The sequence below is a fragment of the Marmota flaviventris genome, chromosome 2 (genome assembly GCF_047511675.1).
Source record: "Marmota flaviventris isolate mMarFla1 chromosome 2, mMarFla1.hap1, whole genome shotgun sequence".
Lineage (NCBI taxonomy): Eukaryota > Metazoa > Chordata > Mammalia > Rodentia > Sciuridae > Marmota > Marmota flaviventris.
In genome coordinates this window covers 104,474,190-104,486,433 of record NC_092499.1, presented here as the reverse complement: position 1 = coordinate 104,486,433, position 12,244 = coordinate 104,474,190, and positions in this window count along the sequence as shown.

The following is a 12,244-nucleotide window of genomic DNA, read 5'->3' as shown; positions in this document are numbered from 1 at the left end:
ACAAATAAATGAATAAAATTAAGATCCATTAATATTTTTAAATATTTTAAAAAGAAGAGTAAAGTGGACATTCAAGAATTGAAACCAACAGGGGCTAGGGTTGTGGCTCAGTGGCAGAGCGCTCGCTTAGCAGGTTCAAGGCCCTGGGTTTGAGCCTCAGCACCACATAAAAATAAATAAATAAACTAAAGGTATTGTGTCCAACCACAACTAAAAAAAAAAAAAAAAAGAATTGAAACCAACAGTTTTTTGAAAAAACACCTGATGCCAAGCAAATGTTTCTTGAGAGACCAGTCATTTCCAGGAACTCCGCTGGGCCCTGGGAATACAATGGCCAGCAAAATAATTGCAGAGCATATACTGTGGAGTTAGTAGATTGTCAATTGCACAAATGGGAAAACAACTCTAAAGAAAACTGAAGGCAAATAAATATTAAGCATATGTTTTAAGAGGCAACATTGAAAAGGAAAAGAAGGTTTGAATTCAAAATAGAATTGAGTTCAAATACTAATTATGCAACTACTAGCTATAAAATTTATTTAAAAGAAATAATATGTGGAGTTAAAAAATCCCAATGGTTCTATAAGTTTTCTAATGACAATCAGCATTCTCCGGATCCATAATTTCCACTCTATGGACACAGCTACTTTTAACTCTGTTAGCAGTTTCCTCTGGTATTAACTCCACATGTTTAAGTGGCACACTTAAATGACTATATTTAGATTTGTTTAAATTTCAGATCTTTTCTACTGAATTTCCATATGAACGCCAAGCTCTTAGATCTCCCTGCCCACTTCCCCTCACCATTCTCCAACATACTTGGGTTAAATTCATGTTTAGTGTTTTATCCTCTGACCATGTGATTATTACTCACAATAAGGCCATGGGGTGCACTATATAGTACTATTTTTGTCATACAACTTTTTTTTTTTTACAAACTAAGCTAATAATTATCTGTTATTTAGCTCTCTGTGTACTTTTACTAACTCCTCACTAGCTTTCCTTCAAAAGTGACAATCTCTGAATGACCAGACTCATCTGGGCACATATCAGTGGCGTCTTTCCTGGAGGTATCCCACCCCACTTCCCTGCAGAACCCCCAGATTCCTGCTCCAGCTAGTTTGGGGTTTCTCTAGCCAGCACCACAGAGCTTTCCTTGAGCTTCTCACCACCATCCTGGGGATCTTCTGAATGGATGTCCTAGAGTGGATGACTGCCTTTACCTTACATTTTCTCTTTCTTGGAAAATTTCCTCATTTATTTGCAACATACATTAGGGAAAATAGGAATTAAAGTTTTTAGGACTTCATATTTCTAAACTCATCTCGATCAACAGTTCAGATGTGTATAGAATTCTGGAACTAGGACATTACTCCATGGATTCTGAGCATCTAGTGCTACTTTTCTTGAAGTCCAATGCCATTCTGATCCCTGATATCCCCTTCCACCCCTCAGAAGCTTTTAGGGTCTTCTCTTTGTCCCTACTGGTCTAAATCTCCTGATTACATGTATCTTTTGGCTCTGTTTCATGCATTGTGCTTGACCTTGTGGGGATCTTTTCTATCTCGACATTCATATCTCTTTCAGATATGGGGAAAGTTCATGAATTACATCTTTCTTCCCTTTATACCTTCTGTTCTCTCTCTATGAGACTTCTGTTATTTGGATATTAGGCCCCTCTAGACTGATCTTCTAATTTTATTGTTTTCTTTCTTGTTTTCCATCTCATTTATATTGTTTTATTCACATCTTTGGATAATTACCTTAATTCAACTTTATTTTCTAAGTTTTTAGTTTATTTTTTCCTTCTGCTCTCAAACTTTGAAGCTCCAAAGGTATTTATATTCTCTGTGTATTCCTGACTGCTACCCACTGGGCTTGGTTAGGTGTCCTGGGAGGATCCATCCCCAATCACAGGGCTTGGTTTGTCGCTCTGGCTGGTCCTTCTGCCTAGACTGCCTGTTTCTTCCCAAGTTCTCATTGCTTGCTTTTTCTTGGTTTTCATCTGTCTTTGATATTAGAGTTCTCTCTCAAGTGCCTCGGCTGGTCCATTCCTATTTGACACTAAATTGGGCACTAAATTGTTGATGGGCAGCACTTCGTGTGTGGTCAGAGTCATTAACTGCAGGGTTCTTCACAGAAGACAAGAGGACATATAACCAGGCATATATCTCACCCTTGGCATCTGTAAGTTCTGTGCCCTGAGCCAGCATCTTCCCTGGAAAAACATCTATGGGCTCCTGCTTGGAAGGATATCAACGTGTCCCAAGCCAGCAGCTCCAGGGATGAGAGAGAAGATCTAGAAGGATCCGTTGTTTCATATACAAATATTCAACAAATCCTACTTTGTTCCATTTTCAGAGGTTTCTACTTCAAGCTTCACCCCACCTATATAGATGGCACCATTCTCAGGTCAGTTAAATTGACAGTTGACCCTCTCTTTCCAGCTTTCCAGATTTTATTACCATTTTTTTTAACTTTCCTTTTCTCTTTGATCATTGTTGTTTTGTTGCTTTAAAAAGAAAAATCCCTTTAGTGTCATGGTAGGTGGGTTTTAGGAAAGAACAGTGGTATACACATGTATTTGTTCTGCCATGTTTAACCAAAAGTCTGTGTCATCTTGCTGGGTTAGTTCATGTCTCCAGGCCTCTTCTTTTTCATTTGGAAAAGGCTGCCTATGAAAACCTCACAGGGCTCTTCTGAGAATAAAATGAGATGATGTTGGCAAAGCACTACATGTGGTTTATGCTACATAATATGTGCTCAGTGCATAACAACTACTATTTTCAGTTACCAGATACATTCTGAGAAAACGCCATGCAATGCACCAAAAAATATTCAGGTTATAATGAAGCAGAACTCCCCAAATTTATTAAAGTTAGATATTGAAAATAATTATCTGTCAAAGATCTCTCCTTTCCACACCCATAAAATTTTAAGAATGTGATAGGCAGTCACCGGCTGGATTATTTTAGATAGTACTTCCTGGAATCAGCCGACTGAAGAAATAACCCTTAAAATCACAAAGAAGAAAAGCATCTTTTTTTTCCTCTTTCCACATATTTTTATTGGTGCGTGATAGTTGTACATAATGATGGAATTTGAGGTTACATACTCATACAGGCACACGAGATAACACTCTAATTTGACCAACATCACTTCCCTTCCTAGCCCTTTCTCCTCACCCCCTGCCCTTTACCCGCTGGTCCCTTTCCTGATCTCCCTTTGATTTTTCATGAGATCCCTGTACCCCTCCCCCACCTTACTTTTCCTTTTCCTCTCTAGCTTATACTATGAAAGAAACTTACAGCCTTTCACCTTCAGAGTTTCTTAGTTCACTTAACATAAATGGTTTCTAGTTCCATCCATTTCCTGTAAATGACATACTTTCATTTTTCTTTATGGCTGAATAAAACGTCATTGTGTATATGTGCCACATTTTCTTTATTCATCCCTTCATTGATGAACACGTAGGCTGATTCCATTGTTTAGCTATTGTGAATTGTGCTACTAAAAACATGGGTATGCATGTGCGCTGTAGTTTGGGGAATGGTATAGCTGGGTCATATGGTAGTTCATGCCTAGTCTTTTGAGGAACCTCCATACTGATTTTAATAGTGATTGTACAAAATTACAATCCCAAAAACAGTGTAAAAATTTTCCTTTTTCTCCACATCCTCTCCAGCATTTATTATTGTTTTATTTTTGATGACTACTATTCTAACTGGTATGGGATGAAATCTCAGTGTAGTTTTGATTTACATTTCCCTAATTACATCATATATTTTGTTGGCCATTTGTATTTCTTCTTTTGAGAAGTCTCTGTTTAATTTATTTGCCTTTTTATTCATTGAATTATTTGGGTTTTTCTGGTGTTACTTTTTAAAATTCTTTATATATTCTATAAATTAATCCTCTGTCAAAAAAAATAACTAGCAAAAGTTTTCTCCCATTCTATAGGTTCTTTCTTGACAATCTTAATTATTAACTTTGCTATGCAGAGCTTTTTAATTTGATGCCATCCCATTTATTAACTCTTGGCTTTATTTCTTGAGCTTTAGGGCTCCTATTGAGAAAGTCATTGCCTGTGCCTATATGCTGGGATGTTGACTCTACATTTTCTTCCAGGAGTTGCTTAGTTCCTGTCTAATTCCTAGGTCTTTGATTAATTTTGAGTTGACTTTTTGCAGGGTGAGAGATAAAGGTCTAGTTTCATATTTCTACATATGGATAACTAGTTTTCCCAAAACCTTTTGTTAAAAAGGTTCTTTTCTCCAACACGTGTTTTTGGCACCTTTGTCAAGGATCAGATGATTGTAGATGTGTGGGTTTGTCTCTTTGTCTTCTATTCTGTTCCACTGGTCTACATGTCTGTTTTTATGCCACACCTATGCAGTTTTTGCTACTGTAGCTCTGTATAATTTGAAGTCAGGTATTGTGATGCCTCCAGCTTTTTTTTATTGGCTAGAATTGCTTTGGCTATTCTGGGTCTTTTATTCTTCCAAATGAATTTTAGGACTGTTTTTTTTTTTTTTTTTTTTCAATTCTGTGAAGAATGTCAAACAATGCATCTTTGGTGAATAAAGAACACAGGGACAGGGCAGTGGTAATGTGGCAGCCCATCCTTCCTGGGCATTTGAGTTGCTTGACTTTCCAGGCCAGTAGCTTGTTGGAACATTAGAGCTCTGAGTGTCATACTGCTACAGGAAACATTCAGCTGGGTTGTACTAGAAAGTGATATAAGGTAGCACTGCAAGGATGTATTTGCAATAGAGCTGGAAAATAAATTTGAATGTAGACAAGGAACAGCAGCCCTTAGGTTGAACACAGACCATTAAGAATGGGATTCTGGACTGCTCAGGCTTGGGGAATACACAGCTCTCCTACAAATTGAGTTTTGATGGGAATTCATCTGTAGAATCTGGCATCTTTTTTATCCAGAGTGAATTGACCCAATAAAAAGTTAATACAGAATGTTTGGGAATTTTTACACTTTGGGCAGAGAGAAAGAGGCTTCTCTCTTAACTCCTTGACTTCTCTAAGGAGTAATCATGCCTGACCATTTTCAGAGAAAATTAAACATGCACATTTGGTGCCAGTGTTGGGGGGAAACAGTTGGATGTGATTTATAGATGATGAAAAACATTTGACAAGAGTTTTTAGTGAACACTTCCCTTTGAAGGAACCGTGACTGTGGGGAAGGTCCTCTCAGGTATAGAGAACTGGTTCACATTCAGGAAGTCAGGAGTGCTCATAAACAGCAACTGCCCTTGTGGAAGAACTGAAAACCCCAGAGACTTCTAGATCCTGGCCTAGCACCCAAGCTTTTGTTTTGATTTTTTTTTTTATTTCATATTCACTCTAGGAAAGCAAAATATAAATGAAATGGAAAATTGCTTAAAATCCTGGCACCAATCCTAGCTTTTTTTTTTTTTTTTTACAAGTGATCTTTGTAGGAGAAGAAACATGTAGTAAAATTTTCTAGTTTAAACACACTGATAAGTTCCTACAATGATGCCCAACTAAGGCTTGCATATAGCGGGGGAGTCCTCTAGGGCAAGATTCAAGAGTGCTTCAAAAGACGTTCTTTTCTCTTGCAGGTCTGGCTCCTCATCATTACAGGCTCACTTACACCAAGTAAATATTGGGACTTGGTGAGTCCCCTGAGAAAAGGTCAATGTCTTATTGGCCATTAACACACATTAGTGGAGATTTCTTTGCCACAATAAAGCCAATACCTTGGGAAACAGGTCATAAGTCCCCAAGAAAAGGGAAGTAATACAGTACTTTGTAAATAGCAAAAGCCCATACAAAGTATGTTGTTGTTGTTATACAAGCAAGGGGATTCCAGATGGAAGTGTGATGGCAACTCTGCCCTGAAGACATTAGGCTCATAGGTCAAGAGTGCCCACAATAGTCAGTATCAAAGGGAAAACTGCGAGTCACAAAAAGGATCAACTGTATAACAACACATGCAGCCATGAGATGTGAAGACCTGGTCTGTCTGCCCTGCCAAGAGCCTCCCTGCACTCTGGGCCTATGAACTGAGGAGACATTGGATCAGTGGGTTGTGACTGCCTGGATTTTAGAGACTGTCGTAGTAACTGCAATCAAAAACACAAATTCTCTGGTGGGATTTTGAAATTATGAAGGCACTTGGGAAAAGAGTTTAGCCATTCCTCAAAAGGGTAAACATAGAGTCACCCTATAATCTAGCAATTCCATTCCTAGGTATGTACCCAAGAGAACTGAAAACATAAGTTCAAATAAAAATTTGTATGCAAACAATCAAAACAGCATTATTCATTATTTCCCCAAGGTGGAAACCACCCAAATGCCCCTCAACTGATGAATGAATAAACAAAATATGGTTTATTCATACAATGGAATATTATTCAAACTTAAAAACTAATGATGTGCTGATACCTACTCCAACATGGATAAGCCTCAAAAACATTGTGCTAAGTGAAAGAATTCAGATACTAAGGGCAACATATCACAGGATTCCATTTAGATGAAATTCCAGAACAGGCAAATCCATAGAGACAGAAAGCAGATTAGTGGATGCCAGAGTCTGGAGTAACAAAAATAATCTGAAATTGGATAGTGATCATTGCACAACTAACTCTATGAATGTATTAAAAACCAATGTATTGCACATTTTAGGGAAATAATATGGTACGGGAATTATATCTCAATAAAGCTACATGAAAACCCCAAAACTAATTATTCTTTCCCAGCTGGTACCCAGGCAGGATTTAGCCTTCTCCCAGGATACTAAGACTACATCAGCACAGATCCTGAAAGAAAGGGTGGGGATCAAGCAAGATGGAATAATCTGGGTGGTGAGATGACAGCATTTTACTCAGCTACTGACCTTCTTCTTTAATAACTGACAATGAACATGTCTAGGCATCCTCTCTATTAATAAAAACATGCATAGAACACATGACAGAATCAGAGGTGTAGGACCAGCCCCCAGGTTAAGGATCTGACCTTGCTTATCTGATTCAGGAAGGAAGAAGGTCAACTCCATAAGGCCCTACGCTGGCAGGTGTACCAAGCAGGAAGGGGCCTCCCTGAAAGCCAGGAAGAGGAGATAGGAGACATTGCTGCTGATGAAAGAAAGAGAACCACACCTGGGCAGGTGCTGCTCTGACAGTGTTAAGTTCTGCTTGACTACTTGAAGAAATAGAGAACCTGCCCTATGCCAGGAACCTTTCAAATGAGTTTCTTTCCCAATCGAGCCTTCCTTTCCACTGACAGTTTCCCCTTACAACACAGCTCCTGACAAAATATCCAGCATATAATGGGAACTCAATGAATATTTGTTTCATGAATTAACAGCAACATCACTATGACAGCAAACAAACAACACGAATGTCCCACAATAGGCTATTGGTTCAAACGTTTATGGTATAGTTATAATTGGGCAAGTCACTTAATATTTCTATGCATGAATTTTTCTTTGGGCTAAAGTAGAAGGAGTAATAGTATAGATTTCATAGGGTTGTCATAAGAATTAAATGGACCAAGGTATGCAAAACATCCAGAATACCACCCAGCATAGAGGAATTACAAAATAAATGTGAATGATTATTCCATGGAATACTGTGCTGCTAGCTACTAAAGCTGTTTTGAGGAAATACATTTTTATACCTAGAAAATTTATGATAATTTGGAAAACCGGTTATAAAAACAGTATAAGCTCCATTTTTGGAAAATAAGCATATAAAGACAAAAGATTAGGCATACACACACATATATGCATGTATGTATTTAAATATATAATAATAACTAGTTACTTCTATTTTTTTTAAATATTTTCTCAGTTTTGATAGACTTATTTATTTATTTGTGGTGCTGAGAATCGAACCCAGTGCAAGTGCACTACAGCTGAGCCACAGCCACAGCCCATAACTAGTTATTTCTAAATAGTGAAGCTGATGGTGACTTATCTTATTGTTACTATTATTATGAATGCTTATCTATAGTTTTAACACGAGCATAAATTATTTAAGTAAGTGAAGAAATTAGTAAAAATCCCATTTGAATGTAAAAATGTTCCTAACCTGATACAATAATTACAATTTGGGGGTACTAGTCTAAGAAACCCCCAAATACAAAAAAAATGACTATAAGAATTTGGTAAATATTTTTTTCTATATATTATACAATATAGTGATCTATAAATATGTTCAAACAATGCATTTTAACTATAGTTTCTTGCCACTTTATAGTCATGATATTACTCAGAAACCTTGTTGCAAGTGACCTTGAAAGTTATCAAATCTGCTAGGACTTGAGAGCTCTGGGGGCCTAGCAGAGCGGGGGTCTGGGCTGGGAGTAGGGACATCCTAGAGAAGAAACAAAATCAAAATTACCAGTTACTCCTTTTTACAATGCATTCTTGAATTTTGAAATGTTTGGTACCTTAATTTCTTGTTGTCATTTTGTATTAGACCTATATTAAAAATTCAAAAGTAACCCTCTGCAACCTCTACCTAAGGGCTCCAGGTTTGGCCATTGTGGCGCCTGCTGTGCTCTCTGCTGCCACCCAGTGGGTATACTGAGGAAGGTCAGGTAGGAAGATTAATTCAGAGGTTCTCAGCATGGTTCCCCAGACCAGAATCATCAGCATCAATTCTTTGGCTATCCTCTGGGAGTTAGTTCAGCAGTCTGTTTTAACAAACCTTCAGGCTTATTCAGATGCACATTTAAGTTTGAGAAGCACTGGTTTAGACTATGTAACTATCTGTATCCAGGATACATGAAATGGGTCAGGATCTTTCTCATTTGGGAGAAGCAGATTCTCATTCCTTTTGAAAAACAACTAAATTTTACCAGCCACTTTTAAAAAATATTCATCTCCTTCTCAGAAAGGACAAGAAGGCATAAAACCTAACTCCTCTCTTTTTTTTTTTTATGTAAAACCGCCTACTTATAAACATACATACAGTGCTTTCCAGTCACTAAGAGTGACATCCAAAGGACTAGAGGTTTAGCTCAGTGGTTGAACATTTTCCTAGCATATGTGAGGCTCTGGGTTCAATCCCTAGTATGATCAAAAAAAATGATATTCAAGGTTTTCCAAAAATCATCATTCCAAACCTGTTTTCTAGACTCACCTCCAACCAGACTTCCATTTCATTATTCTGAATTCTAATGCAACTGGCTGATTCTGAGTCTAGCTTTCATCCCTGTGTAACTATTGGTAAAATTAAAATTTTGAAATAAAAAGTTATAAAATATTTCACTTATTTTAAGTTTCTCTCAAATACCATTTCCTCCAGGAGGCCTTTCCTGGACCACCACCACACTGCATTTATACCTCTTTTTTGGTGCTTTGAATGTTACCCCTTGTTTATTCTTAGTGGATACCATTTGAGTCCAGGACTCAAGGCTTATCTCAGTGAAGCCCAGTGCAGAGAAGGTGCACAGCAAATGTTCTTTGAAATGTATATAAATCAATCACTTTGGGCTCTCACAAAATAAAAATTGAAATTAAAACCATTGCAGTGCAAACATTGCATAAGAATTGGCATAAGGCTGACACAGGAGCACCAGATGAGCTGGGAAGGCTGGAAAGACAAACCTTGGAATTGTCCCAAAGTCCTCTTTGGGACTAAGGCCCTCATCTCAAGATTCAGGATCTGTGCCCCATCTGGGCCAGAGAGGCCAACACCTCCCCCTGCTGACTACTGCAGTGATTACACCAGAACTCACTGCTACAGGTGGCCCTGCAAAGCTTTTCCCCTCTTTTCAGCCTGAGCCTCTTAGAGAACCCACCTGGAAACTCAAAAGCTCTCAAACAATTCCACTCCTGCAATTGCTACTAATTCCTAATTAAGGATGCTGCCTCCCATAGACCTGAAGACTTTGGTCCAAATCTGTTGTCACCTCAGGAAGATGAGGTCAGTACTATTATCTCTCCTCCCAGGCCATTCCCCCAAGAGTCCTCATCCTCACAGCCTGCCCTGTAAGTGTTCACATGCTTATGGTTTCAACCACTGTGGACCTATATGGAAGAGAGATGCACCAGGCCTCACCCTGGAGTTGGGGAAGAGGAGGCCCTTGAAAGAGAAACTGAAAGGCAGTGAGAAGTCAGTAAGGGATCCAGGGCTCCCGGAGAAAAACCTATGAGATGTGGAAGATGACTGTCAGGAGGGAGCAAGAGGCTGGAGCCTGAAAGGGCAAATGGGCAAGCATCTAGGGCAGCCTCAGTGAGAGCCTGGGGTAGAGTTGTATGCATATCTGGACTCAGGGAGTTGGGATGTGATATGATCACTTAGCCTAGGCCTCCACAGATAATGCCCTCTTAAGTGGGAACTTCCTCTTGATGTTATACAATGTCCAGTACAATCACTGGACAAAGACTTTGTGGACAGCCTTCCTTCAGGGTCACCTCACCAACCCAAGAGTTTCAGGACCTGGTTATGATTCTTCTGGTGAGCAATCCCATGGCAGGTCTCTCTATGCTGTGGACAGGTGGAAGCACTGTGAGGGACTTCCAGGGGGGAGGAGTCAGCCCGGGGGAGGGGGTTCCCAGTGCTCACACTTACCTCAGATCAGGTGCAAATCCCTTCAAGTTGCTTGCATTGGGGACAATATAATGGGATACTTGTAAGTTTGGGGGCCTAGAAGAAACATTGAGAAACTGGCTTGGAAGAAATAAAAGAAACTGGAAACCGTGGTTGCCTCTAGGCAAAGACTGGAGATATTGGGGTCAAGGAAAGGTGACTTATTTTTCACTGTTTTACCACACTGTACTATTTTCAGTTTCTATTACATGCTATAGACTAGAAGATAGATAGATACATAGATAGATTAAAAGGACAAGAATAGACAAGTCACAATGGGTCACCTTATTAAATAAACCTAACAATATGAAAAGGAGACTGCCCTGATGAGAGACAGGTTAATCATCAAAGCCAAGGGTTAGGGGAAACAGAGAAACTGGCACATTTATTTATCATTGGATATATGCAAATTGGTAAGCCCTTCTGAAAAGCAATTTGGCAACATTTATAGAGACATAAAGGTTTCTTCTTTTCACTTGATTCCTCAGTAATTCCACTTCAGGTTGTGTAGCTAAAACATATAATTTGAAATATAGAAAAAGTCACAAATATAAATATATTTGTTATAAGAGAACAGAATTTGGAAAAATCAGACATCCGATAATATATAGAGAGGGGTACTTAACTAAAGTGATGTAAGTAAGGGATGTTAAGCAGCATTAAAAAATGATAAAGATTAATAATAAGAAGCAATCCTATTCTACCTTGTTAAGTGACAGCAAAAGCATATACAAAATTGCATAAACTCTGTAGTAATACCTGTGTTTTAAAAACTGCATTGGGAAGAAGGAAATGCACCAAAATGCCAATAATTGTTGCATTCAGCCAGTAGAGTTATTTCCCCATATTTTGGTAACATAGTAACCCTATTTTACATGACAAAATGAAGACATGATGTCTGTTTTGCAATCTCTCCACCTGTCAAGCAAGAGGACACATGAGTCCTCTTATCAGTTGGCGGTCCAGAGGAACTTCAGGAGAGCAAATGCACACCGAAGATCAAGCACCACTATGTATGTCTCTATTTCCAAAATGTCTGAAGAGAAACTTCTGGGATGTGAGAATTCCAGCTGCTGTGTCAAACATAAGTGTAATTCAGTCCAAGTCCAAGGCCCGAGAACCAGGAACACTGATGTCTGAGCAGGAGAAGACAAATGTCTCAATTTAAGTAGAGAGTGAATTTGCCCTCCCTCCACCTTCTTGTTCTTTTGGGGCTCTCAACAGATTATGTGAAGTCACTCACATTGGGGAGGACATCTACTTTACCCAGTCCACCCACTCAAATGTTAATTTCTCCTGGAAACATCATCACAGACATACTCAGAAAGCAGTTTACCGACTGCTTCATATTTCTTAGCCCAATCAAGTTGACATGTAAAATTAACTAGCACACAGAAAAGTCTGTCACTGTTTATTCTCCAGGGAGAAAGTCAGAGAGACATTGATCTTTGTGAGCCCGGCAATAGACACATGAACACCACAGGAAAGCTGAAATCCTGCTTCCCAAACAGGCTAGGGTGGTGTTCTTTCATGTCAAGAGTTTGTAATGTGTGTGCTCACCATACTTAAAGGGGGCAGGGAAACTGTTCTGAGTGAGGATGGGGAACAAAGTTCTCTGAGGGAAGCCTTTAGTCTTTCCTCCATTGTTCAAGCAGGTAATCCCA